Source organism: Daucus carota, chromosome 9, assembly GCF_001625215.2.
Source record: "Daucus carota subsp. sativus chromosome 9, DH1 v3.0, whole genome shotgun sequence".
Lineage (NCBI taxonomy): Eukaryota > Viridiplantae > Streptophyta > Magnoliopsida > Apiales > Apiaceae > Daucus > Daucus carota.
Window position 1 is genome coordinate 31,433,597 of NC_030389.2, and position 12,180 is coordinate 31,445,776.

The 12,180-nt window shown below is 34.2% G+C and overlaps 1 long non-coding RNA gene across 1 annotated transcript; it reads right to left on the reverse strand.

Annotated features, from left to right (window-relative positions):
* Positions 1–201: 201 nt before the first annotated feature.
* On the reverse strand, positions 202–656 carry LOC135149253 (uncharacterized). The gene is made up of 2 exons (XR_010287576.1): positions 541–656; positions 202–433 (listed from the first exon to the last, which is right to left on the reverse strand). It is a non-coding gene; the product is annotated as an uncharacterized LOC135149253 (long non-coding RNA).
* Positions 657–12,180: the final 11,524 nt, after the last annotated feature.

The window sequence follows — 12,180 nt, forward strand, 5'->3', positions numbered from 1 at the left end:
ATATCAAGAATACAATTGTATTTTCTTTTAAGAAGAAAGAGATTGAGTATGATTTATGTGTGTAATAATTGTTTTATAAATTTTGACTAAGTTATAATTTTAAACATATATTTATTAAATAATAATATAAGGTTAACCGGTGAACCGACGAATTTCATAAATAATTGTTACTGAATTAAAGATAGCAGTGCTCATAAAAGATGAAACGAATTTTTCAATTCCATTTAAAAATTATTAGCATAACTAATCAATGATGATCGTTAATTTTTAATATTGACTTCTGGCTGAGGTTTTTTGCACAAGCATACGTGCAAGTTCGTGTCGCAGTAAGATATTTCGTCTCTAATTTTGCATATCGGCGCATAATATAAACATTGAGAATCATTGTCACAAAATGTCGCTTCTGTTCGCGGAAGATTCGATAACTCCATACCTGTGTATATATTCAAACAAAATCAAAAGAGATTAGTAACGGTGCAACATTTTTCTTTAAAAGCGAATTATAATAATGAGAAAGAGGGAAGGGGGAGAGAGAGTTACACAATGTTGCGAGCACGATGAAGATGAAGATTTTTTTGCAGATCACAGACTTCTCCATATGTGTGTGTAAAAAGGAGCAAAACTTAAACGACTATAGTAGTGATGTAAAAAAAGAGTGATTTTGGTGTGGAGATGGAGGAGGTAGCGTATCTATTTATAATAAGAATATTGTTGTTTCATTTAATTATTATAATTATGAGTGAATTACAACTGTTTTTCATATTTGTTGAATTTAAGATGTTTTTGGTATTAGGTAGTAATATTTAAGACGTTTCAATTATTTAACGTATAATATTGTGTGGGACCTATAAGCAAGAATATTGTTATTTCATTTAATTTATTATAATAAGTGAAATCCAGCTGATCATATTGGTATGATATTAAAGATATTTTTGGTATTAGGTAGTATTATTCAAGACGTTTCAAGTATTTAACGTATAATATTGTGTGGGACCTATACATAGAACATTTTTATTATTTAACGTATAATATTGTGTGGGGCCTATAAATAAGAATATTGTTATTTCATTTTAATTATTATAATAAGTGAAATACAGCTGTTATTGGTATGATATTAAAGATATTTTAGGTATTAGGTAGTAATATTTAAGACGTTTCAAGTGTTTAACGTATAATATTGTGTGGGACCTATAAGTAGAACATATTTGTAGCATGATAACCTGAATGAATGCTGAAACTTTATACTTGCAGAGTAACGGCCATACGAATTTCAAATTTCAAATCCTATGAAAGACATACGAATGCATGTTTTTTTAACAAATCAATAATTATTTTCTAGTTTCAAATTTATAAACATTCAATAAATATCCTTTCTTTTTATATTACAACGAATTTAAATATTTAATAGAAATATCAAGATAAATTATCATCATAAACATTTATATTTGATGAGAGTTAAATGATAAACATTAAAACAAACTTTTTATGACTAAAAAGATTAAAAATCTTTATCATTTTTCTAGTGGCTTCATAGAGGTTTGATAAGTCAAAATATATAACATATAATTTTGATAAATATACATTGGATGATTATTAATTTATTTACTATGAGAATCTCCAATTGGGCTCTTAAATCACTCTTTAAAATATAATATTATATAGGCTCCTAGTGAGTTAAGACATTGAAAAAGATGACAACTTCAATGTTCCTCTTTATACTTACTCCTTATTCATATTTTATTCATAAAAATGAGAGAAAAAAGTAAAAGGAGAGAAATGTTAGTGTTAAAGTTGGAAGAAAACTAATATTATATTCATAAATAAAAGTTAAGAGCTACTAGATGCTCTTTATAAGAGAGGAGAGATAATGACCTCTTAAAATTTTAAAGATCCTCTAGGAGCCCATTGGAGCTCTAATTTTTGCCTTGGCTCTTTAAATTTGAAGTTAAGAGCTTGTGTAGAGAACCCCTCGGAGATGCTCTAAGAGCATCTCCAATGGGCTTCTCAAACAAGCTTTTAACTCTAAATTTAAAGAGGATATGAAAAATTAGAATTCCAATGAGCTCTTAGTAGCTCTTTAAAACTTTAAAAGCGAGCATCTAGGTGCTATTCTCATTAAATAAAATAATCATTTCCTTCTACTTCTATTCACTTCCCTCTAATTCTCTCTCCAACTTTTCTCTCAAATAATAATAAAATATGAATAAAGAGCAAGTATAAATAGTAGGGTTAGCGTTGTCACGATATTCAATGTATTAATTTACTAGGAGCCACATATTATATTATTTTTCAAAGAGAGATTTAGAGCATCTCCAATGTAAGTCTTAAACAAGCTCTTTACCTTAAATTTAAAGAGCAAATCAAAAAATAGTGCACCAATAGGCTCCTAGAAACTCTTTGAAAATTTAAGAGTCTATCATCACTCCTCTCTTTTAAAGAGCATATAGTAGCTCTTAACTTCTTATTCAGGAATATTATATAAATTTTTCTCCCACTTCACATTCAACCTTTCTTTCTTTTCACTTTTCCATCTCATTTATATGAATAAAATATGAATAGTGAGTAAGTATAAAGAGTAGTATTGGAGTTCTCATCTTTTTCAATGTCTTAACTCACCAAGAACCACATAATATATTATATTTTAAAGAGTGATTTAAGAGCACTATTGGAGCTGCTCTTAAAAGCACCATTGAAGATACTTTAAGTTATATAAATTTTTGTGCAAGTCATGTGTCTCGGAATAAAACGTGTTTGTCTTGATGACTCTAAGAGCCTGTTTGGCTAAGTTTATGGCTAATTATATCTTAACGTGACTTACATAAGGTGAGACCTTAAAATTTCTCTTTGGATAATTTTTACTTATTAATATATTAATTACAAAAAATATATTATGGTAACTAGTGTTTTATCCCTGCTACGCATTGAGCACTAATAGTTTAATAAAAATATATTTTATTAATATATAAATTCAAATATAAATAATTTGGAATCATTTATACAATTTTATTTCATAAACTAAGAAATACCTTTTTTAAAATAGTAATAATGTTCATTAAGTCTTTAAAAATGGATAAAAAGTGTTTAAAAGTTTGAAAATTTTGGAATTTAGTTGAATTTATATTTTAATATGAATTTATTTGGAAGTTAATTAAATATATATAAGATTTAGAACTAACCATCAGAGATATTATATTATCTTAATAATAAAAATCACTTATCGATGTAAAGAACTTTATTCTTCACCTATGTGTAATCCTTCACCTATTTCGGTATTAGAAATGTGAAGTTTGTTCAAGTTCTACGTAGCACACAAAATATTGGAGTCTCGGAATTCAAAATTGAATAAAATATAATATAATCATTTTAATCTTAATTTTTTTATTTTATAATATTTTGCAACGTCCAACAACTTGGTTATGTTTATAGCATAATCCATGTAAAAAAGATAGAACAGTTACTTTTATAATTCGCTCACAAGACACCATGAACTACAATATAACTCATGAATAGAACAATAATTTTAATAATTATAAAAATTGAAACTCCATCCGTCCCAACCAATTTTTTATGTTTGATTTGGGCACTGAGATTAAAAAATATGTATTATAAAGTAGGGGAAAAGAGAAAGAAAGTTTGAGAGATAGTGGAGTAAAATTAGTGTGAAAATAAAGGAAAAGTGTGAAAAAGGTGGGATCCATTAACTATTTTTGGTAAGTTTTGAAATGTAAAAACTTGGACGGAACATCCTAAAAAGAAAACTGTAAAAAAAATGGTTGGGACAGAGGGAGTAAATATTAGTAATGATTAATGAATAATTATATTTAACACAACTTATAAATAATTATATATATATATATATATATATATATAGGCTCATGATCAAATAGAAACCACTCTTAAAATAAAAACTAGAAACCAGTTTCCCTACCACTATTTATAACTACGAGTATCACTAATTTATACTGCACTAATCAATGTTTTTATACAGTATGTAAATAGCGATTTTTATTATCAAAATTGAGAAAATCTACTTATCTAAACTATTGATAATCGACTATAGATGATCAATTTCATCTGTAAGAAGGTTCTTGACCGTAGGAAGCCGCAAAAGAAGTTGTATGATGATGTTAAGTGGTCGTTAGTTTTGTAAGTTATGATGGAAAATGTATGTGACTATTGGTGATGATAGACAATGGTGGCAAGTCATGGAAACGTCTATTAATGGTGGTAAGAGGTCCATTATTACGATTTGGGTGAAGATGATGGTCATATATGTGTATATATATATTTATATCCGCGAGATATGCTATATATAAATTAGTGATATGTTATGTACAAATTAGTGATGTCTGTAGTTAAAAATAGTGATAAAAAACTGTCCAGAAACTGGTTTTTAGTTTTTAGGCTAATTTGGTTTTTATTGGAGTATGATTATATATATATATATATATATATATATATATACACACATATATATACATATATATATATATATATATATATATATTGTTAGGCCGAATAAACTCACTATATAGATTGATATAGTGAACACAATCAATAACAGAACACCAGTATAAGAGAATAATTCAACTAAACTCTTATTCACAAATCACAGTAGGTTACAAATAATCTCTTAGTGATTTATATTTTATCACTAAGAGCTGCTAGGTTACACGAATGATATTCAATTGATAACTCATCTAGAGTAAACCCTAAGCTGTGATTATATACACAGTTTCACGATATCTACTGATTGATTTACAATTATCTGCTTCCTAAAATAATCTAATCAGTAGCTATCCTTTTCCTGTTCTGATTAGCATAATCTCCTTGATATTCTCCTTCCTTGTTTATCCAGATCTTCTCCTAGAAATCAGCCGCCTGCAAACTCTGATCTTCGTTAAACTCTGATCCAGCTGGCAGTCGTCAAACTCTGATTTCCAGATAAACTCTGACATTTGCTTCTGCACAAGAACAAGTTAGATACCAGTGACATCATCAAATATGTAACAATCTCCCCCAACTTGTACATTAGACAGAATGAACAAGTTCTATATATTTACTGATGATGTCAAAAATAATAAAGGACAAATGCATGAAATAATTAATTTGCAAAATTAATTACTACTTACAGAACAAACAGAACCACCTATCAAATCAACCTATATCCATAGCTTTCTCTGACAAACTGATTTATCAGATTTTCTTCTTTCTGCTTCAAGGTCTGTATCATCTGGGTTTTAACATTTCTGAGCTCCTCAGTATCACCCCCAGTTTGATAGATAGCTGCTCTCAAGGCATTTACCTTGCTTCTCTGCATAGCCTCTCCAAGCTGTATTACTCTTGGCCTGTCTGCTTCATTGTTATAACCCAAGATTCTGGTATTTGCAATAGTCTCCATCACAGAGCTATTCTTTTCCATACCAATTTCAGTACCATCATCTTGAGCTATTTGTGGAATGTATTCCTCATCAGACTTTACTCCATAAAATCTTCTCTTTTCACTGATTGTCCTCTTCATCAGATCAGACCATCTCTGAGTAGCTTCATTCTTGATCTCCAACATGTAGTGAAAATGCTCCAGCTCTCTCAGAGATTTCAGTAATAAATCAGCTTCTGAGATTCTATAAACTCTGCCAGACTCCAGAAATATGGCAATTTTCTCTTTATCTTCTGGCCCATCATGAGTATCCATCAGAATTTGTACTGACTCAACTTTGTCAAGATCTTTCTATGTAACAGCTTCTCCCAACTTCTCAGTCAGTGGATAAGGATCTCTGAAAGTAGTTGCTGAGCCTGTTTGAATTTTCTCTTTTCTGTGACCTAGACCAGTTGAGTCATAAGGTTCCTTTCCTCTGGTTCCATGAGTTCTTACTCTGGTGAGCATTGGGCTCTCCTTGTATAGATTTGTACCAAGGCTTCCATAGAGACTCTTCTTCTTCTGATCTTGAGTCTTTTCAGAGTTTAATTTCAACCAAGAGGCTTTAGTGTCTTCAACTTTCTCTTCTGTTGCTGAAACTTTAACTTGAGCATTGTCAGTGGTTAAAGTCATATCAGAGATTGGCTTGCTATCACCTTTTCTTTTTATGGTTAAACCAGCTTCCTTTTCTTCCACTTGATCAGATACATCAGTAATTATATTTGCATTTCTGCTTAGCTTTAACATCCTCTGAGAAGGATTCTCTGATGCTATCTTGATCACTGATCTCTTTATCACAGGAGGAACTGAAGGAACTCCATCAACAGGTTTCTTCCCTTTATCTACTGCATCAGACTCAGATTGAGTTTGAGACCTGGTTCTTGGTCTGTTGATGTCAGTGTAGTTCACCTCACTGATTACTATTCCCTTTTGCTTTGGAATCTTCTGTTTTTGTGAGGGATCAGTAATCTGTTTTTGCTCATCAGACTTTGTCTTGCTGATCTTCTTCTTCTCAGCAGCCAGTCTTTCTTCCTGAAGTCTGATAGCTTCTATATCAACTCCTGGATTCTCCTTTTCAAATATTTTCCTTGCCATGGCTTCATCAATTGCTTGCAAGGAAGGAGATTTGTAGAAAAGAGTGGTTTCTCTGCCTCTGAACTTCAGAGTTTGACAGAACTTCTGAGACTCAGGGTCTCCAGCTTCAATCAGCTTATCAGCTCCAGAAATTTGAACTTCTTTCTGTTTTTCAACCTCAGAATTTACAAGAGCTATTTCTTTGGATATGACATCTGAATCTCTGACTGCTTTACTTATGCTCTGAGCTTGAGACATAACAGTCAGTTCCATAGACTTGTGCTTCTGTTTTGATTCTCTGGGTTTTTCAGAGATTGCATCCTTATTGCTCCTGACCTGTACCAACTACTTAATGGATTTGTCTTCATTAACAGCTTCAGTAGCAGCTTCCTTCTTTTCCTCTTCATCATCATCATCTGACTTTTTGTTTATTAATAACTGGTCATTTTTGCATTTGTCTTTAAGCACTTTCTCCCCCTTTTTGACATTATCAGAGGTAAGAGCTTGAACCAGCTGAGCTACAGAGGAGCTCAAATCAGTCAGAGTATGCTGCATAGACATTTGAGTGGCCTCAATGGAAGTGAGTCTGTCCTCAATAGAAGGAGGTGTAGCTCTGCACATCCTTTGATAATAAGTTAAATTGCAGACTTTTCTTCTGCCAGGCACAGAGAATGGAAGTGGAGAGCTTGGAACTGTGGGAGCTCTGATAGGAGAAGATTCTCTGACAGGTGATAGTACTTTAATTGGAGAATAAGCCCTTTCAGTTGTATTGTCTCTGACTGGTTCAGAGATTGCGAGGTGAAGACCAGGTGTCTGGATGGGAGTGGATGTGACCTCTGTTGCACCATCATCATCAATATCATCAGCAAAGATGCTCAGAGTATGAGATTCCAGAGCTTCAGTAGCTGCATCAGAGTTTGCAGCTTCAGGAATCTCCTGAGCAGGAGCTGCAACAATAACTTCAGGTTGAAGCAGAGAATCCTGAATCATTTGCAAAACCATCTCTATCTGTGCATCTTCTGATTGATTGGGGACATCAGAAGCTATTTCTGACACAAGAGTATCAGCTGCAATGATATGTTCATGTTGAATCAGAGATTCCTGATTCAACTTCAACCCTTCATCAGATTTTGTCATTGTTGGTTGATCATTGTGCTCAGAAAATGATTCTGACACTTGTGTGTCAGCTGCTATTGTGTCAAGTGGAATTGCAGTGATGGGTTCAATCATAACAGGCTCTGCACCAGAGGGTTGATCAGAGAATGGGATCAAAGCCTGTGTTGGATCTTCTGACTGAAGTGGCTCAACAGTCAGATCAGTAATTGTGGTTGGCTTGATTTTCTTTCTCTGTTTCTTTGCTGGTGGAGGAGGTGGAGGTGCTTCATCAGAGTCAGAATCTGATATTTTCTGCAGAAATCTTCTTTTTCTGGGAGGAGGGGTGGGTTTGGTTGGAGATTTGGTGGACCTGAGAATCCTCTTGGGTGAAGATTTTTCAACTGGCCCTTTTTGGGAAGAACCAGAGGGTAATGTGTGAGTAGATTTTACAACTGGCCCCTTTGGAGAAGGACCAGAGGTTGGGACTTGTTCTGGATCAACAGTAGAAGGTGAAGGCTGTGGTATATTCTCATCAGAGAATAAAGCTGTATACTTATCAGGTAAAGCTACTCTTAACTTATCCTGTACCGTTACAGGAATGGCAAATACCAGGACATGTGGTTTCTTGCTATCCTTCTTAATAAGATCAGTAAACGCACGTTTGGTGATCTTAAAGGGTAATTCATTACCAGTTTCAGGAATGGGCACATCAGGAAAGCAATAAGAGAATATGAGCTGACAGAATCTAGCATAATAAACTATATTCATATTCTCTTGTCTCCTATCACCAATGAATCTCAAGATAGATGTAGCAATATCAAATTTGAGATTATGAATCAGAGAATACCCAATCTGTTGACTGAAGATAGGGATGGCATCAAAGTTGCTACATTTGTTGCCGAAAGCCCTGGTGATGGAATCATAAAAGAAGCTCCACTCCTTGCAGAGATGTGGACGCTTAAGTTCTCCCATCTTGTCAGTACTTGCTGTGTACCCAAGAAAAATCATCATGTCCCTCAGAGTTTGAGTAGGGACTGAGGAATCAAACTTCTTCTCTTCAGGAAGATGAAGAGCCTTCCTGATAGTTGCTGGTGAAACAACATACTCTTGACCCTCATAATCGCAGGTCAGAGATGGAGAACCATTTTCACCTCCATCATCGTAATTTGCTGTCCTCCAGAAGGTGAGAACCTGAGAGGGAGAGATGGACTCCGGCTGAGTCAGAGCATACATTAGCTCACTGTGAGCCAGGAAGTCCTGAATAAGATGAAACTCTTTGGGAGCTTCATCGTTATCTAGTATGGCAGCGTAGTTGTTGGTGACAAACTTCGCTCCATCGAACTCAAAGGCTGTTGTCGACATGATTTCTGAAAGAAAAATGAGAGTTTAAGATAATGCTGATAAGGTGTTTGATGAAATGCTGGTGAGAAAATGAGAAGAGAGTTTCAGAGAGAGAGAGAGAGAGAGACAGTAAAATATCGTGTGTAAAAAGTGAAAATACATTTTCAAAAATGATATATATGAGTGTAAACACGATGTACTGACTCTCGGTGTTAATGGGGCACGTGGCAGATGTATAACGGTCAAAATATGAGATAGTGGAGGTGTAATCATGACAGGCGTGTAGTGGAGTGTGAAACTGGATTACAGTGCAACAATTTCCGAGAAAACACAATTATTTACCGTGTTTTTCTCCACTCAGTAATTCAAATGGATTTTGTACCGTTTGACAATTAAATCTAATATGCACCTGACCAAAATTCATTTAATTTAAACTCCGACCTGAATCAAAAGTTTGACCATTGACCAGAGTTTAAATAAATGGCAGATTATGAGACAAAACAGCGATTAGTCATAAAATTTTGCACTGATTAGAGATAAATAAGGAAAATCTGACAACCAGTTTTCCTCAGAGTTTGCAAACAATTATTTGAATTTAACCAAAAATTACTCAATGTCACAAATATTTGTTAATCACAGATGTGGAGTGAGAGGTGTGTGTGTTGTCATGATAATTCTTGTTGCAACAGAGATTGACAAATTTCTTGAATAAAATTAGAAAGAATCAGATGTACAGAAGATGCTTTAACCATCTCATAAGCCGAGTTTATCATATTTTGGATCAGAGTTTAAGGTTTCTCTCGTTTGTAAGACAAGTATCTTTTGAAAGGAAACTTCTCAGGGTAAGTGAGTCATAACCTCCATCAGATTTTTGTTTCAGTGTATTTCTCCAGTAATCAGAGAATGTGAAAGGTCACCAAGAAAAAATACAATTTTCTGATGCATTTTGCTTAATACCAGCAGTGCACATGGATCTTTCCTTTCACAGAATTTCTAAGATCTCAAAGGAGTACCCGAAATGATTTTTCTTTCTTTTCTTTTCTTTTCTTTTCTTGTCTTTTCTTTTCTTTTCTTTTCTTTTCTTTTCTGAGAGAAAATAAATATGTGAACCATATCTGAGACCTAAATACTCTTAGCTTATAAGGGGAGTAGAGCAAGTTCTGCACTGAATACTTATCTAAAATTTAAGAAGTAAGTCAGTCTAAGTAACAAGTTTAATTCATGATTTGTGTAGCAAAGATTTCTACATATGTAATGTCCCAAAAATCAGACTCCAGAGTTTTTCATGATCTAATTCAAGTATTTGCAACACATTATACACAAGGATATCTCATATCAGTGAAAATTCATGCCATCAGAGTTTGTCGGGTCAGAGTTTAAATATCAGAGTTTGTCATATGAGTGCATAATCATCAGAGTTTAGATCAGAGAATAACAGATGCAGTTGTAGATCAAGTTTATTGCAACAATTACTAACAGATATAATATTATGCAATGTATCAGAGTTTAGAGAGGACCAGAGATCATCCCTAATTCGTTTACAAGTCTTGTAAATGTTGCTTCAGCCAAAGGTTTGGTGAAGATATCTGCCAACTGCTGATCTGTTGGAACAAAGTGAAGTTCTATTGTTCCTTCCATCACATGCTCTCTGATAAAATGATATCTTATGCTGATATGCTTGGTCATGGAATGCTGTACTGGATTTCCTGTCATGGCAATAGCACTTTGGTTATCACAGTAAATAGGAATTTGAGTCAGAGTTAACCCATAGTCCAGTAGTTGATTCTTCATCCATAAAATCTGAGCACAGCAGCTTCCTGCAGCAATATACTCTGCCTCTGCAGTAGATGTGGAAATTGATTTTTGTTTCTTACTGAACCAGGAAACCAGTCTTCCTCCAAGAAATTGACAGCTTCCACTTGTGCTTTTCCTGTCTATTTTGCACCCTGCAAAATCTGCATCAGAGTAACCAATCAGTGTAAAGTCTGATTCTCTGGGATACCAGAGTCCCATCTCAACTGTTCCCTTGAGATATTTGAATATCCTTTTGACTGCTACAAGATGTGGTTCTCTTGGATCTGCTTGAAATCTTGCACAGAGACAGGTAGCAAACATGATATCAGGTCTACTAGTAGTCAGATATAGTAGTGAGCCTATCATAACTCTATAGTTAGTAATTTCTACTGGTGATCCAGTATCTTTATCTAACTTAGTGGCTGTTGCCATTGGAGTGGTAGCAGCTGAGCTATCCTGCATGCCAAATTTCTTTAGCAAGTTTCTAGTATATTTAGACTGATTAATGAAAATACCCTGATCAGTCTGTTTGACTTGAAGTCCCAGAAAATAGCTCATCTCTCCCATCATGCTCATATGATATCTGGACTGCATAAGCTTTGAGAATCTTTCACAGAGTTTAGGATTAGTAGATCCAAAAATGATATCATCTACATAAACTTGAACTAAAAGCAGATCATTACCATGGTTGAGATAGAATAAAGTTTTGTCAATTGTACCTCTGTTGAAACCACTGTCCAAAAGAAATTGAGCCAGAGTTTTATACCATGCTCTTGGTGCTTGCTTTAGTCCATACAGTGCTTTATCCAGTCTGTAGACATGATCTGGAAATTTTGTGTCCACAAATCCTGTAGGTTGTTCAACATATACTTCCTCCTCCAGCTCCCCATTTAGAAAAGCACTCTTTACATCCATCTGAAACACTTTGAATTTCTTGTGTGCTGCATAAGCCAAGAAAATTCTGATTGCTTCCAATCTGGCAACTGGGGCAAATGTCTCATCATAGTCAATTCCTTCTTGCTGAGAATATCCCTTAGCTACCAGTCTGGCTTTATTTCTTGTGATTACACCATCACTGTCTGTTTTGTTTCTGAACACCCATTTGGTACCAACTATTGATATGTTCTTTGGTCTTGGTACTAGTGTCCAGACTTTGTTTCTCTCAAATTCATTTAACTCCTCCTGCATTGCTGTTACCCAGTCTGCATCCTTTAAGGCTTCTTCCACTTTCTTTGGTTCTGTCTGAGATAAGAATGAGTGAAATAAGCATTCATTTGCTGTTGCAGTTCTGGTTTGTACTCCAGCATCTGGGTCTCCAATTATCAGATCTGGTGTGTGAGACTTTGTCCATTTCCTTTCATGTGGCAGTTGACTTCTGGAACTAGATCCTCCCCCATAATCCATGCCAGTATCATTTTGATTCTCTGATGCCTCTCCCCCATTATTCATGCTATCTC